Source organism: Anomaloglossus baeobatrachus, chromosome 5 (assembly GCF_048569485.1).
Source record: "Anomaloglossus baeobatrachus isolate aAnoBae1 chromosome 5, aAnoBae1.hap1, whole genome shotgun sequence".
NCBI lineage: Eukaryota > Metazoa > Chordata > Amphibia > Anura > Aromobatidae > Anomaloglossus > Anomaloglossus baeobatrachus.
In genome coordinates this window covers 301704659-301717609 of record NC_134357.1, presented here as the reverse complement: position 1 = coordinate 301717609, position 12951 = coordinate 301704659, and positions in this window count along the sequence as shown.

Below are 12951 nucleotides of genomic sequence, written 5' to 3'. Positions count from 1 at the left end.
AACGATTTCCGGTGACTACCTCTTGAAGCTCATCAATGCCTTCAATGTGAATCTACAATTTTTAGAGTCATGAAAATAAAGAAAACTCTTTGAATGAGAAGGTAAGGTGTGTCCAAACGTTTGTTCTGTGCTTTATATATATATATATATATATATATATATGTATATATATATATTTGTACAGTGTATATGTGTGTGTGTGTGTGTATATATATATATATATATATATATACACACACATAACCCCTGGCAAAAATTATGGCATCACCGGGCTCTGAGTATGTTCATTCAGTTGTTTACTTTTGTTTAAAAAAAATCAGATCACAGACATGGCACAAAACTACAACACTAAATTCATTTCAAATGGCAACTTTCTGGCTATAAAAAAAACTAAAAAAAATCATGAAAACATAATGTGCTAGCCAGTAACCGTTACTTTTCAAGACCAATCGGGGAAAAATGATGGATTCACTCAATTTTGAGAAAAAAAATTATGGAATCATGAAAAGCAAGCAAGCAAAAGAACACTCCAATTCATCATTAGTATTTTGTTGTACCACCTCTGGCTTTTATAACAGCTTGTAGTCTCTGAGGCATTGACTTAATGAGTGACAAACAGTAGTCTTCATCAATCTGGCACCAACTTTCTCTGATTGTTGTTGCCAGATCAGCTTTGCAGGTTAGAGCCTTGTCATTGACCATTTTCTTCAACTTCCACCAAAGATTTTCAATTGGATTGAGATCCGGACTATTTGCAGGCCATATCAGTGACCTTATGTGTCTTCTTTCAAGGAATGTTTTCCCAGGTTTTGCTCTATGGCAGGATGCATTATCATCTCGATAAATGATTTCATCATCCTCAAACATCCTTTCAATTGATGGGATAAGAAAAGTGTCCAAAATTTCAATGTAAACTTGGGCATTTATTGAAGATGTAATGACAGCCATCTCCCCAGTGCCTTTACCTGACATGCAGCCACATATAATCAATGACTGTGGAAATTTACATCTTCTCTTCAGGCAGTCATCTTTTCATTGTTTAGCTTTTCTGTATGTAAATCCCATTTCCTTTAGGCAGTTTCTTACAGTTCGGTCACAGACATTGATTCCAGTTAACTCCCATTCATTCTTCATTTGTTTTGTTGCGCATTTCCTGTTTTGGAGACATATTGCTTTAAGTTTCCTGTCTTGACGCTTTGATGTCTTCCTTGATCTACCAGTATGTTTGCCTTTAATAACCTTCCCATGTTGTTTGTATTTGGTCCAGATTTTAGACACAGCTGACTGTGAACAACCAACATCTTTTGCAACATTGCGTGATGATTTACCCTCTTTTCAGAGTTTGATAATCCTATCCTTTGTTTCAATTGACATCTCTCGTGTTGGAGCCATGATTCATGTCAGTCCACTTGGTGCAACAGCTCTCCAAGATGTGATCACTCCTTTTTAGATGTAGACTAACGAGCAGATATTATTTGATGCAGGTGTTAGTTTTGGGAATGACAATTTACAGGGTGATTCCTTTATTTTTTCCTCATAATTAAGTGATTCCATCATTTTTTCCCTCTGTTTGGTCTTGAAAAGTAACCGTTACTGACTAGCACATTATGTTTTCATGATTTTTTTTAGTGTTTGTTAAAGCCAGAAAGTTGACATTTGAAAATACTTTAGTTTTGTGCCATGTCTGTGATATGCTTTTTTTTTTTTAAAAACAAAAGTAGACAACTGAATGAACATCCTCAGAGCCAGGTGAGTCCATAATTTTTGCCAGGGGTTGTATATACAATGAGGGAAATAGATAATTATTTGATCCCTTGCTGATTTTGTCAGTTTGACCACTGACAAAGACATGAACAGTCTATAAATTTTTATAATGTATACATTGTGATTTTCTGGAATGTATTTTGGACATTTTATCTCTCATTGTTAAAATTAACCTACCCTTAAAATTATAGACTATTCATGCTAAAAAAAGTTTTTTTTAAAATAAAGGTTTCTTTTATCATTGAATTTTGACGTCTAGAGTTGTTTTATTTTTCTGCCGACAGAGTCATGTGAGGGTTTGTTTTTTGTGAGATGAGTTGGAGGATTTTTTGGTACTATTTTGAGGACCATATTATTTGTTAGCGCTTTTTATTCTGCTTTTTGTGAGGCAGAATCAAGAAGAAACAGCAATTCAAAAATAGTTTTTTTATGCCGTTCTCGTTGTCATAAAAGTAATAAAACAGCTTTATTCTTCGGGTCAGTACAATTACAGCAATACCACATTTAGAAACAATTTAAAAGAAAAAAAATAGCTTTTGCATTACTGTATTCCGAGAGCTACAGCTTTTTTATTTTTACACTGACAGATGTTTTGTGGCTTGTTTGTTGTAGGACAAGATGACATTTTCAGCTGTACCATTTTCAATTACACATGATATTTTATTCGCATTTAATTCCACTTTTTTTGTCAGCTGTATGAGGAAAAGACATAGTTTTTGCCAAGTTGTGTTTTTTTTTTACCGCATTCACCGAAGAAGTTAACTAGTTTGACCATTTTATAGCTCAGGTTGTTACGGAAATTTTAGATTTTTTAAATGTTTTTAACAATTTTTTACTTAGTCCCTTTATGGGACATTACTTTTTACTACTCTGATTGCTCATATAATACACTGCAGTGCTTGATTATTGCACTGTTGACACGCCTGCGCCGGGGCCGTGGGGTAACTCGTTACTGGACAGCAGTTTTGGATCTGGGACGCTGCGGTGGCGAGGCCCTGTCCCGTGACCTCGGCAGTGTCGTTTAAGAAATAGGAAGGGAATGATGACAGTTTATTCGTGACGCCACCTGTGGTATGCGGCAAGTTAGATGCCGCTTCTCCTGGATGGGGAAGTCTCTGGGGCAGATGGTGATGCAGCTTGGTTGGTACAGCTCTCCACAGGTAGAGCTGGGCCCCAGGGTGCATGGGGGTAGTAAAAGGCAGTGATGGCAGGCATGGCAGGGCCAGAGGTGCAGGTGAATAACGGAGCGACACAGGGATGCAGTCTCAAGATGTTTACTCACTGTAGCAGGTTCCAAGGTAACACGACTAGCTAGTGACTGCCTTTGGAGTACTAGGTTTCACTGTGAAGGGCTCCATCGAATCCCGGGTAGTTTGGAGGTCGAGTCTGGGGCACCTTTCTTATGTGTCCCTTCCCTCGTCATCTTCCTGTACTTGCTTCACCCTCCTGTTTTTGCGCCCTTGTACACAGAGCCCTGAGCTGGTGCCCACACCCTGGTGTACACACCCTTTTGGGCGACGTGAAGCGCTATCCCTTGGCCCTTTGGGGTCACCTTCCAGCGAATTTGTGTGCGGATGTGGCCTCAGTGCTTGCAGTCACCTAAGCCTCTGGTTTTACCAGCGGAATACGTAGGTTCTTCTCCTCATGTTTTCATGATTTTTTTTAGTGTTTGTTAAAGCCAGAAAGTTGACATTTGAAAATACTTTAGTTTTGTGCCATGTCTGTGATATGCTTTTTTTTAAAACAAAAGTAGACAACTGAATGAACATCCTCAGAGCCAGGTGAGTCCATAATTTTTGCCAGGGGTTGTATATACAATGAGGGAAATAGATAATTATTTGATCCCTTGCTGATTTTGTCAGTTTGACCACTGACAAAGACATGAACAGTCTATAAATTTTTTATAATTTATACAATGTGATTTTCTGGAATGTATTTTGGACATTTTATCTCTCATTGTTAAAATTAACCTACCCTTAAAATTATAGACTATTCATGGCTTTGGCAGTGGGCAAACTTACAAAATCAGCAAGGGATCAAATAATATTTTCCCTCTCTCTGTATATAGTGGCTCAGTGGTTAGCACTGCAGCCTTACAAACACTGGGGTCCTGGGTTCAAATCCCACAAAGGACAACACCTGTCCTTGTGTTTGCATGGATTTCCTCCCATACTTCAAAGATGTAGAGATGGGGAATTTAGATTGTGAGCCTCAATGGGGACAGTATTACCAATGTATGTAAAGCGCTGAGGAATCAATAATGCTATATAAGTGAAAAAATATTATTATTATTATATATGTCAGTTTAAAAAAAATTCTACTAATAAATACTATAAAGTAATGAGAAAAAATACAAATAATGTGTGAAATTTACTATTTTTAATTTTCCTTCTTCACTGGGATTAAAATCACAACTCTCAAAAATTTAAGCTGCAGCCCTAGCTTTTGAGCCACAGAGTCTGATGATATCACAGACAGAATTTACTATACTTGAAGCTGCAGTGCAGCCTCTGACCCCACAGGTAGTTTGTGCTGGACATAGAGATCCATTGTACAGAGCAGAGCATCTCTATGTCCTGTATTCTAGATGGAGAATAAAAAAGATGTTTTCTCTTTTAATAAAATTGTTAAAATTACTAAAAACAATAGAGTTATGTAATATTTAATGTTTTGTTTTTTTTTTAAATAATAGACATCACAAATTAGCAAATAACTTGGACATATTTGGTGTCCCTGTAATCGTAACGACCCGCACAACATAGCGATCAGATTATTTATGGGGATCGGTAAATGGTGTAAAACATGGCGTGATTTATTTTTCTCTATGAACCACTTCACGACCTAGGCCTCCCTCCAGTTACCGTGGGCTCACATGGTAAGCTTGTGGTAATTCCCACACGTCTGTTGATCTGATCAGCAGACATGTGTGGCTAACAGGTGCGGGTGGATCTACACACGTGGCTGTTAACTCATTAGATTGCGCTGTCAAACTCTGAAAGCGTGCTCTAACGCGCTGGTGAATGCTGTTTTTTAATTATACAGAAAAGCTTTGATTCTGTGTTGAAAAATGCAAAACTATTTTTTTAGCTTGCATTTTTTTTGGGCTCCACAGATAGAAAAAAAAACCCAACAAAAACACAGTTCAGCAACGTCTTTAGACACTCATGAAATCATATCCACTTTACTTGAAGGTCACATCCCAGGGGTAGTGACGGGTGCATCCCAGGGGCCTTGACAGGCGCATACATGGGCAGGGAGAGGCACATTCTGGGGGCAGTGACGGGCTTATCCCAGTAGCAGGGAGGCCACATCCCGGGGGAAGTGAGAAGCGCATTACAGGGGCAGCGATGGGTGTGACAGGCACATCCCAGGAACAATGACGAGCGCATCCCAGGGGCAGTGAGGACCCCATCCCTGAGGCAGGGAGGGCACATCCTAGGGGCAGTAACAGACTCATCCCAGGGGCAGGGAGGGCATATCCCATGGATAGTGACGGGCTCATCTAGAGGGCAGTGACGGGCGCATCCCAGGGGCAAAGATGAGCTCATCCTGGAGGCAGGGAGGAGCGCATTCCAGGGGCAACGATGGGTGCATTTCGTAGGCAGGGAGATGCACATTCCAGGATCAGTAGCGGGCTCATCCCATGGGCAGATAGGGCACATCCCGGAGGCAGTGAGGACCGCATCCCTGAGGCAGGGAGGGCACATCCCGGGGGCAGAGACAGGCTCATCCCGGGGGCAGGGTGGGCACATCCCAGGGGTATGAAGGAGCGCATCCCAGGGGCAGTGACGGGCGCATCATGGTGGCAGGGAGAGGTGCATTCTGGGGGCAGAGAGAACCGCATCCCCGAGAGAGATGGCGGGCACATCACGGGGGCAGTGATGGACTCATCCTGGGGGCAGGCGTAGCACATCCTGGAGGCAGTGAGGATCGCATCCCTGAGGCAGGAAGGGCGCATCCCAGTGGTAGTGACGGGCGTATCCCTGAGGCAGGGAGGTCACATCCCAGGGGTAGTGACGGGCTCATCCCGTGATAAGGTAGGGATGCATCCATGAAGCAGGCAGTGCACATCCCAGAGGTAGTGATGGGCGCATCCTTGGGGCAGGGAGAGACGCATGCCGGTGATAGGGAAGGCACATCCTGAGGGCAGGGAGGGCACATCCTGGGGGTTGTGAGGCCTCATGCTGAGGCAGTGAGGGCACATCCCGGGAGTAGTGATGGGCTCATCCCAGAGGCAGGGAGGGCACATCCCAGGAGCAGGGAGAGGCACATTCCGGGGGAAGAGAGGGTTCATCCCGGGGGCAGGGAGAGGCACATTCCAGGGGTACTGACGGGCTCAATCCCAAGGGCAGTGACAGGCGCATCCCAGGGCCAGTGGCGGGCTCATCCTGGTGGCAGGGAGGGGCGCATCCCAGGGGCAGTGACAAGCTTATTCTGGACGCAGGGAGGGCACATCCCTGAGGCAAGGAGGGCATATCTTCGCAGCAGTGACGGGCTCATCCTAGGGGTAGTAATGGGTGCATGCCGGGGGCAGTGATGGGCTTATCCCAAAAGCAGGGAGGGCACATTCCAGGGGCAAGGAGGGGCACATCCCTGGGACAGTGATGGGCACATAATGGGGACAGGGAGAGGTACATTCCAGGGACAGTGATGGCCTCATCCTGGCGGCAGGGAGGGCACATCCCAGAGGCAGTGATGGACTCATCCCAGGGGCGGGGGGGGACACACATCCCAGAGGCAGTGACGGGCACATCCCGTGGGCAGGGAGTTGCGGGAGTTATTCCGGGGCTAGGCATGGGCTCATCCCAGGGGCAGTAACAGGCTCATGTGCCCTCCCTGGGGGCAGGGAGGGCACAACCCATAGGTAGTGAGAGGCTCATCCTGGGGAGAGGGGGAGCACAACCCAGAGGCAGTGACAGGCTCATCCTGGGGGCAGGGAGGGCACATCTCATAGGTAGTGACAGGATCATCCCGGGTGCAGGTAGGGCACATTCCAGGGGCAGTGACGGACTCATCCTGGAGGCAGGAAGAGCACATCCCGGGGGCTGTGAGGATCGCATCCCTGAAGCACGAAGGGCGTATCCCGGGGGTAGTGACGGGTGCATCACTGAGGCAGGCAGGGCACATCCCAGGGGCAGGGAAGGCACATTCCAGGGGTAGTGACAGGTTGATTCTGGGGGCAGGGAAGGCACATTCCAGGGGTAGTGACAGGTTTATTCGGGGGGCAGAGAAGGCACATTCCGGGGACAGGGAGGGCACATTCCGGGAGTAGTGACAGGTTGATTCTGGGGGCAGAAAGGGCACATTCCAGGGGTAGTGACAGGCTCATCCTGGGGTGAGAAAGTGCACATCCTGGGGGTAGTGGGGCAGGATGGGCACATCCTGGAGGCAGTGGGATCATATCTCAGGGGCAGTGAGGACCACATGCCTGAGGCAGGGAGGGCGCATTCCGGAGGTAGTGACAGGTTGATTCTGGGGCAGGGAGGGCGCATTCCGGGGGTAGTGACAGGTTGATTCTGGGGCAGGGAGGGCGCATTCCGGGGGTAGTGACAGGTTGATTCTGGGGCAGGGAGGGCGCATTCCGAGGGTAGTGACAGGTTGATTCTGGGGCAGGGAGGGCACATTCCGGGGGTAGTGACAGGTTGATTCTGGGGCAGGGAAGGTGCATTCCGGGGATAGTGGCAGGTTGATTCTGGGGGCAGGGAGGGCGCATTCCGGGGGTAGTGACAGGTTGATTCTGGGGCAGGGAGGGCGCATTCCGGGGGTAGTGACAGGTTGATTCTGGGGCAGGGAGGGCGCATTCCGGGGGTAGTGACAGGTTGATTCTGGGGGCAGGGAGGGCGCATTCCGGGGGTAGTGACAGGTTGATTCTGGGGCAGGGAGGGCGCATTCCGGGGGCAGTGACGGGGTAATTCTGGGGAAGGGAGGGCGCATTCCGGGGGTAGTGACAGGTTGATTCTGGGGCAGGGAGGGCGCATTCCGGGGGTAGTGACAGGTTGATTCTGGGGCAGGGAGGGCACATTCCGGGGGTAGTGACAGGTTGATTCTGGGGCAGGGAGGGCACATTCCGGGGGTAGTGACAGGTTGATTCTGGGGCAGGGAGGGTGCATTCCGGGGATAGTGGCAGGTTGATTCTGGGGGCAGGGAGGGCGCATTCCGGGGGTAGTGACAGGTTGATTCTGGGGCAGGGAGGGCGCATTCCGGGGGTAGTGACAGGTTGATTCTGGGGCAGGGAGGGTGCATTCCGGGGGTAGTGACAGGTTGATTCTGGGGCAGGGAGGGCGCATTCCGGGGGTAGTGACAGGTTGATTCTGGGGGCAGGGAGGGTGCATTCCGGGGATAGTGGCAGGTTGATTCTGGGGGCAGGGAGGGCGCATTCCGGGGGTAGTGACAGGTTGATTCTGGGGCAGGGAGGGCGCATTCCGGGGGTAGTGACAGGTTGATTCTGGGGCAGGGAGGGTGCATTCCGGGGGTAGTGACAGGTTGATTCTGGGGCAGGGAGGGCGCATTCCGGGGGTAGTGACAGGTTGATTCTGGGGGCAGGGAGGGCGCATTCCGGGGGTAGTGACAGGTTGATTCTGGGGCAGGGAGGGTGCATTCCGGGGGTAGTGACAGGTCGATTCTGGGGCAGGGAGGGCGCATTCCGGGGGTAGTGACAGGTCTATTCTGGGGCAGGGAGGGCGCATTCCGGGGGTAGTGACAGGTTGATTCTGGGGCAGGGAGGGCGCATTCCGGGGGTAGTGACAGGTTGATTCTGGGGCAGGGAGGGCGCATTCCGGGGGTAGTGACAGGTTGATTCTGGGGCAGGGAGGGTGCATTCCGGGGGTAGTGACAGGTTTATTCTGGGGCAGGGAGGGCGCATTCCGGGGGTAGTGACAGGTTGATTCTGGGGCAGGGAGGGCGCATTCCGGGGGTAGTGACAGGTCGATTCTGGGGCAGGGAGGGCGCATTCCGGGGGTAGTGACAGGTCGATTCTGGGGCAGGGAGGGCGCATTCCGGGGGTAGTGACAGGTCTATTCTGGGGCAGGGAGGGCGCATTCCGGGGGTAGTGACAGGTTGATTCTGGGGCAGGGAGGGCGCATTCCGGGGGTAGTGACAGGTTGATTCTGGGGCAGGGAGGGCGCATTCCGGGGGCAGTGACAGGTTGATTCTGGGGCAGGGAGGGCGCATTCCGGGGGTAGTGACAGGTTGATTCTGGGGCAGGGAGGGCGCATTCCGGGGGTAGTGACAGGTTGATTCTGGGGCAGGGAGGGCGCATTCCGGGGGTAGTGACAGGTTGATTCTGGGGCAGGGAGGGCGCATTCCGGGGGCAGTGACAGGTTGATTCTGGGGCAGGGAGGGCGCATTCCGGGGGTAGTGACAGGTTGATTCTGGGGCAGGGAGGGCGCATTCCGGGGGCAGTGACAGGTTGATTCTGGGGCAGGGAGGGCGCATTCCGGGGGTAGTGACAGGTTGATTCTGGGGCAGGGAGGGCGCATTCCGGGGGTAGTGACAGGTTGATTCTGGGGCAGGGAGGGCGCATTCCGGGGGTAGTGACAGGTTGATTCTGGGGCAGGGAGGGCGCATTCCGGGGGTAGTGACAGGTTGATTCTGGGGCAGGGAGGGCGCATTCCGGGGATAGTGACAGGTTGATTCTGGGGCAGGGAGGGCGCATTCCGGGGGTAGTGACAGGTTGATTCTGGGGCAGGGAGGGCGCATTCCGGGGGCAGTGACAGGTTGATTCTGGGGCAGGGAGGGCGCATTCCGGGGGTAGTGACAGGTTGATTCTGGGGCAGGGAGGGCGCATTCCGGGGGCAGTGACAGGTTGATTCTGGGGCAGGGAGGGGGCATTCCGGGGGCAGTGACAGGTTGATTCTGGGGCAGGGAGGGCGCATTCCGGGGGTAGTGACAGGTTGATTCTGGGGCAGGGAGGGCGCATTCCGGGGGTAGTGACAGGTTGATTCTGGGGCAGGGAGGGCGCATTCCGGGGGTAGTGACAGGTTGATTCTGGGGCAGGGAGGGCGCATTCCGGGGATAGTGACAGGTTGATTCTGGGGCAGGGAGGGCGCATTCCGGGGGTAGTGACAGGTTGATTCTGGGGCAGGGAGGGCGCATTCCGGGGGTAGTGACAGGTTGATTCTGGGGCAGGGAGGGGGCATTCCGGGGGCAGTGACAGGTTGATTCTGGGGCAGGGAGGGCGCATTCCGGGGGTAGTGACAGGTTGATTCTGGGGCAGGGAGGGCGCATTCCGGGGGTAGTGACAGGTTGATTCTGGGGCAGGGAGGGCGCATTCCGGGGGCAGTGACAGGTTGATTCTGGGGCAGGGAGGGGGCATTCCGGGGGCAGTGACAGGTTGATTCTGGGGCAGGGAGGGCGCATTCCGGAGGTAGTGACAGGTTGATTCTGGGGCAGGGAGGGCGCATTCCGGGGGTAGTGACAGGTTGATTCTGGGGCAGGGAGGGCGCATTCCGGGGGCAGTGACAGGTTGATTCTGGGGCAGGGAGGGCGCATTCCGGGGGTAGTGGCAGGTTGATTCTGGGGCAGGGAGGGCGCATTCCGGGGGCAGTGACAGGTTGATTCTGGGGCAGGGAGGGCGCATTCCGGGGGTAGTGACAGGTTGATTCTGGGGCAGGGAGGGCGCATTCCGGAGGTAGTGACAGGTTGATTCTGGGGCAGGGAGGGCGCATTCCGGGGGTAGTGACAGGTTGATTCTGGGGCAGGGAGGGCGCATTCCGGGGGCAGTGACAGGTTGATTCTGGGGCAGGGAGGGGGCATTCCGGGGGCAGTGACAGGTTGATTCTGGGGCAGGGAGGGCGCATTCTGGAGGTAGTGACAGGTTGATTCTGGGGCAGGGAGGGCGCATTCCGGGGGTAGTGACAGGTTGATTCTGGGGCAGGGAGGGCGCATTCCGGGGGTAGTGACAGGTTGATTCTGGGGCAGGGAGGGCGCATTCCGGGGGCAGTGACAGGTTGATTCTGGGGCAGGGAGGGCGCATTCCGGGGGCAGTGACAGGTTGATTCTGGGGCAGGGAGGGCGCATTCCGGGGGCAGTGACAGGTTGATTCTGGGGCAGGGAGGGGGCATTCCGGGGGTAGTGACAGGTTGATTCTGGGGCAGGGAGGGCGCATTCCGGAGGTAGTGACAGGTTGATTCTGGGGCAGGGAGGGCGCATTCCGGGGGTAGTGACAGGTTGATTCTGGGGCAGGGAGGGCGCATTCCGGGGGCAGTGACAGGTTGATTCTGGGGCAGGGAGGGCGCATTCCGGGGATAGTGACAGGTTGATTCTGGGGCAGGGAGGGGGCATTCCGGGGGTAGTGACAGGTTGATTCTGGGGCAGGGAGGGCGCATTCCGGGGATAGTGACAGGTTGATTCTGGGGCAGGGAGGGGGCATTCCGGGGGCAGTGACAGGTTGATTCTGGGGCAGGGAGGGCGCATTCCGGGGGCAGTGACAGGTTGATTCTGGGGCAGGGAGGGCGCATTCCGGGGGTAGTGGCAGGTTGATTCTGGGGCAGGGAGGGCGCATTCCGGGGGCAGTGACAGGTTGATTCTGGGGCAGGGAGGGCGCATTCCGGGGGTAGTGGCAGGTTGATTCTGGGGCAGGGAGGGCGCATTCCGGGGGCAGTGACAGGTTGATTCTGGGGCAGGGAGGGCGCATTCCGGGGGCAGTGACAGGTTGATTCTGGGGCAGGGAGGGGGCATTCCGGGGTAGTGACAGGTTGATTCTGGGGCAGGGAGGGCGCATTCCGGAGGTAGTGACAGGTTGATTCTGGGGCAGGGAGGGCGCATTCCGGGGGCAGTGACAGGTTGATTCTGGGGCAGGGAGGGCGCATTCCGGGGGTAGTGGCAGGTTGATTCTGGGGCAGGGAGGGCGCATTCCGGGGGCAGTGACAGGTTGATTCTGGGGCAGGGAGGGCGCATTCCGGGGGCAGTGACAGGTTGATTCTGGGGCAGGGAGGGGGCATTCCGGGGGTAGTGACAGGTTGATTCTGGGGCAGGGAGGGCGCATTCCGGGGGCAGTGACAGGTTGATTCTGGGGCAGGGAGGGCGCATTCCGGGGGTAGTGACAGGTTGATTCTGGGGCAGGGAGGGCGCATTCCGGGGGCAGTGACAGGTTGATTCTGGGGCAGGGAGGGCGCATTCCGGGGGTAGTGACAGGTTGATTCTGGGGCAGGGAGGGCGCATTCCGGGGGCAGTGACAGGTTGATTCTGGGGCAGGGAGGGCGCATTCCGGGGGCAGTGACAGGTTGATTCTGGGGCAGGGAGGGCGCATTCCGGGGGTAGTGACAGGTTGATTCTGGGGCAGGGAGGGCGCATTCCGGGGGCAGTGACAGGTTGATTCTGGGGCAGGGAGGGCGCATTCCGGGGGCAGTGACAGGTTGATTCTGGGGCAGGGAGGGGGCATTCCGGGGGTAGTGACAGGTTGATTCTGGGGCAGGGAGGGCGCATTCCGGAGGTAGTGACAGGTTGATTCTGGGGCAGGGAGGGCGCATTCCGGGGGCAGTGACAGGTTGATTCTGGGGCAGGGAGGGCGCATTCCGGAGGTAGTGACAGGTTGATTCTGGGGCAGGGAGGGCGCATTCCGGAGGTAGTGACAGGTTGATTCTGGGGCAGGGAGGGCGCATTCCGGGGGCAGTGACAGGTTGATTCTGGGGCAGGGAGGGCGCATTCCGGAGGTAGTGACAGGTTGATTCTGGGGCAGGGAGGGCGCATTCCGGAGGTAGTGACAGGTTGATTCTGGGGCAGGGAGGGGGCATTCCGGGGGTAGTGACAGGTTGATTCTGGGGCAGGGAGGGCGCATTCCGGAGGTAGTGACAGGTTGATTCTGGGGCAGGGAGGGCGCATTCCGGAGGTAGTGACAGGTTGATTCTGGGGCAGGGAGGGCGCATTCCGGGGGTAGTGACAGGTTGATTCTGGGGCAGGGAGGGCGCATTCCGGAGGTAGTGACAGGTTGATTCTGGGGCAGGGAGGGGGCATTCCGGGGGTAGTGGCAGGTTGATTCTGGGGCAGGGAGGGCGCATTCCGGGGGTAGTGACAGGTTGATTCTGGGGCAGGGAGGGCGCATTCCGGGGGTAGTGACAGGTTGATTCTGGGGCAGGGAGGGCGCATTCCGGGGGTAGTGACAGGTTGATTCTGGGGCAGGGAGGGCGCATTCCGGGGGTAGTGGCAGGTTGATTCTGGGGCAGGGAGGGCGCATTCCGGGGGCAGTGA